The 7,500-nt window shown below is 38.4% G+C and overlaps 1 pseudogene; it reads left to right on the top strand.

Moving 5' to 3' along the window:
* LOC135172086 (large subunit ribosomal RNA) overlaps nt 1-1,190 on the top strand; it is a 3,420-nt pseudogene extending 2,230 nt beyond the window's left edge.
* The last annotated feature ends 6,310 nt before the right edge of the window (nt 1,191-7,500 follow it).

Here is a 7,500-nt window from a genome sequence, read left to right as displayed (position 1 = left end):
TCGCGCCGGTTCGTACCCATATCCGCAGCAGGTCTCCAAGGTAAAGAGCCTCTAGTCGAGAGATTAATGTAGGTAAGGGAAGTCGGCAAATTGGATCCGTAACTTCGGAATAAGGATTGGCTCTGAGGAGCGGGGCGTGTCGGGCTTGGTCGGGAAGTGGGTTTGGCTAACGTGCCGGGCCTGGGCGAGGTGAATGGATCAGTAATGTTTCAGAATCCGAGCTCGGTCCCGTGCCTTGGCCTCCCACGGATCTTCCTTGCTGCGAGGCTTCTGTGATACTTCACCGTGTCGTAGTCGTTCTCTTCGGCCGCCATTCAACGCTCAGCTCAGAACTGGCACGGACTAGGAGAATCCGACTGTCTAATTAAAACAAAGCATTGCGATGGCCCTAGCGGGTGATGACGCAATGTGATTTCTGCCCAGTGCTCTGAATGTCAACGTGAAGAAATTCAAAAAAGCGCGGGTAAACGGCGGGAGTAACTATGACTCTCTTGGTGCATGGCCCTGGCGGCCGAGAGGAGGACGCTTCAGAGGTGGAGCAATGCATTGAGCGGATCCCAAGGAGTGGGGACGGACCATCGTCTCCCGTTGGTAATCGTTGCGGGTGTCAATCGCAGCACAATCGGACCGACTTTCTCCCGAGCCCCATAGCGGCCAGAATAACGACTTTAGAGGGGGTTGGCTCAAGGGAACATTTTGTACGGCAGACTCTAGGGTAACCCTCTCTGAAGTGGCGAAATCGTGGGGTCAATTGGTTGGCGGAAATTCAGCGAGGCAGATGTGAGTCAGCAGGGAGCTCTGACATGATACAAAGGAATGTGGGACGGAGTTTGGCCTGCCTGCCTGAGACGGAGCTGTTGCCATGATTTCTGGGCACGGAATGAACGATTATTATCATTATTATTAATGTATAAGTTAACTTACGTTCATTCAAATCAGTGAACCTTGTATAACTATATATAATCATTAGACTCGAGAATAGACACTGTGTAACAGAATATATGTATGGAAACGGTGTCTGTTCCGGGTAGTGTAACCCTACCTATGGGGCTCATAGGAAATAAACATATATGTAGCCAAATGCCTCGTCATCTAATTAGTGACGCGCATGAATGGATTAACGACGATTCTCGCTGTCCCTACCTACTGGACGCACGAGACTTGACGGACGACCAACTTAAGGGTCTCGTAAAGTCCCTTAAGAACGACAAAGCCCCAGGATGCGATTTAGTTGAAGTTAGGGTCCTAAAAGTAGCGGTCATGAGGATGCCTCACATCTTCACGCGACTTTTCAACGCCTGCCTTAAGCACGGCGTTTTCCCCACCGTTTGGAAAGTCGGCACACTTCGTGCTCTCCTCAAAGGAGTTCACAAGGATGTGTCCGACCCCAAATCCTACCGTCCCATTTGCCTCTTGTCGGTTGTCGGGAAATTTTTCGAAAAGGTCCTGCACGGGATCCTTATGGCGAAAGTCCTTACTGAGGACAAAGTATCAGGACGTCAATATGGCTTTCTGCCTGGACGCTCCACGGAAGACGCGATAGTAGAGTTGCGTGAATTAGTCGAACGCGGTAACGACAAGAGGTACGTCATTGGACTCCTTTTCGATATTTCAGGAGCCTTTGACAACGTGTGGTGGCCCCTAGTCCTCCAGTCTTTGGCGGATCGAGACTGTCCGAAGAATGTCTTTGAAGTGCTCCGGAGCTACTTTGACAATCGGACTGTCAAGATCGCCTGGAGCGACCAAGAGGTTTCCAAGCCGGCCACCCGGGGCTGTCCACAAGGATCAGTCCTGGGCCCCGCTTGCTGGAATCTCATGTTCGATGCCCTCCTCAAGAGCATCGAGCAGAATTTTGGCGATATCGAAGTCGCCTACGCGGACGACCTTATCGCGGTCGTATCGGCCGACTCGCGTAAGGAAATAGAGAGGATAGGCCGAGCCGTCGCCGAACACATCGCGTCGTGGTGCGCGTCAGCGAAGCTCGAACTGTCGAGGAGCAAGACAGAGGCAATTGTCCTGTCATGCAACTCGCAGAAGAGAGCGCCGCTGGTGCGGTACAGGTGGGATCGGGCGCGAAGGACACGCCGACGCGTGAAACCGGTGTTGGATATCCGCCCACCCGAGATTAGGCTCGACGGGGAGAAAATTAAATTCAAGGAGAGCGTGAGGTACCTCGGGGTACATTTTAATAGAAACATGCGGGTCCGGACCCATACAAAATATATACAGGAAAAGGCTAGAGTCCTTTTCACTCGGCTATCGGCCCTAATGCACAAGCATTGGGGGCTCCGATACCGATCGGTTAAAGTCGTTTTTCAGGGCGTTTTTCAGGCTGTCGCGTCGTATGCAGCCCACGGGTGGGTGGACCGTTGCACACCGTACGACTGGAAGAAACTCCGTACCGCGCAGAGGAGCGCGCTGCTGACGGTGACTGGCGCGTATAGGACGGCTTCACACGAAGCACTCTGCGCAGCGGCGGGGGTGCTTCCTGTGGACCTATTATTGAGGGAAAGAGCAGCGCGCTACCAAGCCAAGAAAGGCATTGCGGTCAGAATAGGTGATGTAGAAATAGACCCCGCGAATCCGCGCGTTGATGACAACGGCCGCCCGATCGAGGCCGTCGAGGATATAAAGGCAGAGATCCGGAATCTCTGGAGGGATAGGTTTGAGCGGGCTTCAACCGGGAGGAACACCTTCGCGTTCTTCCCCGATACTGCGGCGCGCCTGGACGCTAAGTGGGTCGAGTGCGACCACTGGGTTTCGCAGCCGTATTGCCGTATGATGCGATTTGGTTTATTTCAATACCGGGATCTTACCGTGTATTGGCCAGCTTTCTAACGGTCGACAATGGGTTTATTTTAATTCGATGTCGAGACTCGGAATCGTCTGTAGACGACTTAGGTACCTGGCGGGGTGTTGTACTCGGTAGAGCAGTTACCACGCTGCGATCTGTTGAGACTTAGCCCTTGGCTTGGGGATTCGTCTTGTCGGTTAGACGAGACCTCAATACATGTATTCTAAAGAGAATATATGTAATTTTTTTTTCTTTTTTTTCAAAGCAATACGAATCAAAAAGAACTACGAATGGGGACTTAGAATAATTTTTCAATTTTCCCAACGTTGAAAATAATCACATTGAAAATATCTTAAAATGGGAAAAATAGTTTACTTCTTCGTTCTACAAGTCGAAGTATAGAAAAATCATTGAATTTTCGTAGTTTCTGCCGATTTATCCTTAGCCATGTGCTAAGCAATACGAATCAAAAAGAACTACGAATGGGGACTTAGAATCATTTTTCATTTTTCCCAACGTTTAAAATAATCACATTGAAAATATCTTAAAATGGGAAAAATAGTATACTTCTTCCTTCTACAAGTCGAAGTATAGAAAAATCATTGAGTTTTCGTAGTTTCAGTCGATTTATCGTTAGCCAAGTACTAAGCAATACGAATCAAAAAGAACTACGAATGGGGACTTAGAATCATTTTTCATTTTTCCCAACGTTTAAAATAATCACATTGAAAATATCTTAAAATGGGAAAAATAGTATACTTCTTCCTTCTACAAGTCGAAGTATAGAAAAATCATTGAGTTTTCGTAGTTTCAGTCGATTTATCGTTAGCCAAGTACTAAGCAATACGAATCAAAAAGAACTACGAATGGGGACTTAGAATAATTTTTCATTTTTCCCAACGTTTAAAATAATCACATTGAAAATATCTTAAAATGGGAAAAATAGTATACTTCTTCCTTCTACAAGTCGAAGTATAGAAAAATCATTGAGTTTTCGTAGTTTCAGTCGATTTATCGTTAGCCATGTACTAAGCAATACGAATCAAAAAGAACTACGAATGGGGACTTAGAATAATTTTTCATTTTTCCCAACTTTGAAAATAATCACTTGAAAAAAATCTTAGAATCCAAAGAATAGTATACTTGATCGTTCTACAAGTCGAAAATTGGAAAAATAAGTGATATTTTTGCTTGATGCTATTTTTGTCGGTATGCAAAATCGTTGTCAAGATTCTCAAACCTTAAAATCAGGCCAGCCGGCAATTGGCGGGTGAAAATTTCAATCAATTCCCATTCCTCACATCAAACTATGCATATAACAATAGCTTTTATGCTGAATGACGGCTATCCGGCTGTCCCTATCCAAAAATTGAGAAAGCCATAAGTGTCCCTACCTACTTTGCGCCGAAGCAATACGAATCAAAAAGAACTACGAATGGGGACTTAGAATAATTTTTCATTTTTCCCAACTTTGAAAATAATCACTTGAAAAAAATCTTAGAATCCAAAGAATAGTATACTTGATCGTTCTACAAGTCGCAAATTGGAAAAATAAGTGATATTTTTGCTTGATGCTATTTTTGTCGGTATGCAAAATCGTTGTCAAGATTCTCAAACCTTAAAATCAGGCCAGCCGGCAATTGGCGGGTGAAAATTTCAATCAATTCCCATTCCTCACATCAAACTATGCATATAACAATAGCTTTTATGCTGAATAACGGCTATTCGGCTGTCCCTATCCAAAAATTGAGAAATCCATAAGTGTCCCTACCTACTTTGCGCCGAAGCAATACGAATCAAAAAGAACTACGAATGGGGACTTAGAATAATTTTTCATTTTTCCCAACTTTCAAAATAATCACTTGAAAAAAATCTTAGAATCCAAAGAATAGTATACTTGATCGTTCTACAAGTCGAAAATTGGAAAAATAAGTGATATTTTTGCTTGATGCTATTTTTGTCGGTATGCAAAATCGTTGTCAAGATTCTCAAACCTTAAAATCAGGCCAGCCGGCAATTGGCGGGTGAAAATTTCAATCAATTCCCATTCCTCACATCAAACTATGCATATAACAATAGCTTTTATGCTGAATGACGGCTATCCGGCTGTCCCTATCCAAAAATTGAGAAAGCCATAAGTGTCCCTACCTACTTTGCGCCGAAGCAATACGAATCAAAAAGAACTACGAATGGGGACTTAGAATAATTTTTCATTTTTCCCAACTTTGAAAATAATCACTTGAAAAAAATCTTAGAATCCAAAGAATAGTATACTTGATCGTTCTACAAGTCGAAAATTGGAAAAATAAGTGATATTTTTGCTTGATGCTATTTTTGTCGGTATGCAAAATCGTTGTCAAGATTCTCAAACCTTAAAATCAGGCCAGCCGGCAATTGGCGGGTGAAAATTTCAATCAATTCCCATTCCTCACATCAAACTATGCATATAACAATAGCTTTTATGCTGAATGACGGCTATCCGGCTGTCCCTATCCAAAAATTGAGAAAGCCATAAGTGTCCCTACCTACTTTGCGCCGAAGCAATACGAATCAAAAAGAACTACGAATGGGGACTTAGAATAATTTTTCATTTTTCCCAACTTTGAAAATAATCACTTGAAAAAAATCTTAGAATCCAAAGAATAGTATACTTGATCGTTCTACAAGTCGAAAATTGGAAAAATAAGTGATATTTTTGCTTGATGCTATTTTTGTCGGTATGCAAAATCGTTGTCAAGATTCTCAAACCTTAAAATCAGGCCAGCCGGCAATTGGCGGGTGAAAATTTCAATCAATTCCCATTCCTCACATCAAACTATGCATATAACAATAGCTTTTATGCTGAATGACGGCTATCCGGCTGTCCCTATCCAAAAATTGAGAAAGCCATAAGTGTCCCTACCTACTTTGCGCCGAAGCAATACGAATCAAAAAGAACTACGAATGGGGACTTAGAATAATTTTTCATTTTTCCCAACTTTGAAAATAATCACTTGAAAAAAATCTTAGAATCCAAAGAATAGTATACTTGATCGTTCTACAAGTCGAAAATTGGAAAAATAAGTGATATTTTTGCTTGATTCTATTTTTGTTGGTATGCAAAAATAGCATCACAGAATTTTTAATTGAAAAAAATTATATTCATATATAATTGAATGCATAAAATTAAACTAAATTCTATATAACTAATTTATAATTTATCAGGTAACCGATATTATTAATTTTTAGTGATGACTTGAAAAGTTGATGCTATTTTTGTTGGTATGCAAAAATAGCATCACAGAATTTTTAATTGAAAAAAATATATATTCATATATAATTGAATGCATAAAATTAAACTAAATTCTATATAACTAATTTGTAATTTACCAAGTAACCGATATTATTAATTTTTATTGATGACTTGAAACGTTGATCTTATTTTTGTTGGTATGCAAAAATAGCATCACAGAATTTTTAATTAAAAAAAATATATATTCATATATAATTGAATGCATAAAATTAAACTAAATTCTATACAACTATTTTATAGTTTATCAAGTAACCGATATTATTAATTTTCAATGATGTCTTGGAACGTTGATGCTATTTTTGTTGGTATGCAAAAATAGCATCACAGAATTTTTAATTAAAAAAAATATATCTTCATATATAATTGAATGCATAAAATTAAACTAAATTCTATACAACTATTTTATAGTTTATCAAGTAACCGATATTATTAATTTTCAATGATGTCTTGGAACGTTGATGCTATTTTTGTTGGTATGCAAAAATAGCATCACAGAATTTTTAATTGAAAAAAATTATATTCATATATAATTGAATGCATAAAATTAAACTAAATTCTATACAACTATTTTATAGTTTATCAAGTAACCGATATTATTAATTTTCAATGATGTCTTGGAACGTTGATGCTATTTTTGTTGGTATGCAAAAATAGCATCACAGAATTTTTAATTAAAAAAAATATATATTCATATATAATTGAATGCATAAAATTAAACTAAATTCTATACAACTATTTTATAGTTTATCAAGTAACCGATATTATTAATTTTCAATGATGTCTTGGAACGTTGATGCTATTTTTGTTGGTATGCAAAAATAGCATCACAGAATTTTTAATTGAAAAAAATTATATTCATATATAATTGAATGCATAAAATTAAACTAAATTCTATATAACTAATTTATAATTTACCAAGTAACCGATATTATTAATTTTTATTGATGACTTGAAACGTTGATCCTATTTTTGTTGGTATGCAAAAATAGCATCACAGAATTTTTAATTAAAAAAAATATATATTCATATATAATTGAATCCATAAAATTAAACTAAATTCTATACAACTATTTTATAGTTTATCAAGTAACCGATATTATTAATTTTCAATGATGTCTTGGAACGTTGATGCTATTTTTGTTGGTATGCAAAAATAGCATCACAGAATTTTTAATTGAAAAAAATTATATTCATATATAATTGAATGCATAAAATTAAACTAAATTCTATATAACTAATTTATAATTTATCAGGTAACCGATATTATTAATTTTTAGTGATGACTTGAAAAGTTGATGCTATTTTTGTTGGTATGCAAAAATAGCATCACAGAATTTTTAATTGAAAAAAATATATATTCAGATATAATTGAATGCATAAAATTAAACTAAATTCTATACAACTAATTTATATT

The sequence above is a fragment of the Diachasmimorpha longicaudata genome, unplaced genomic scaffold, assembly GCF_034640455.1.
Source record: "Diachasmimorpha longicaudata isolate KC_UGA_2023 unplaced genomic scaffold, iyDiaLong2 ctg00000154.1, whole genome shotgun sequence".
Lineage (NCBI taxonomy): Eukaryota > Metazoa > Arthropoda > Insecta > Hymenoptera > Braconidae > Diachasmimorpha > Diachasmimorpha longicaudata.
This window is presented reverse-complemented; position numbering and strand designations above follow the sequence as displayed.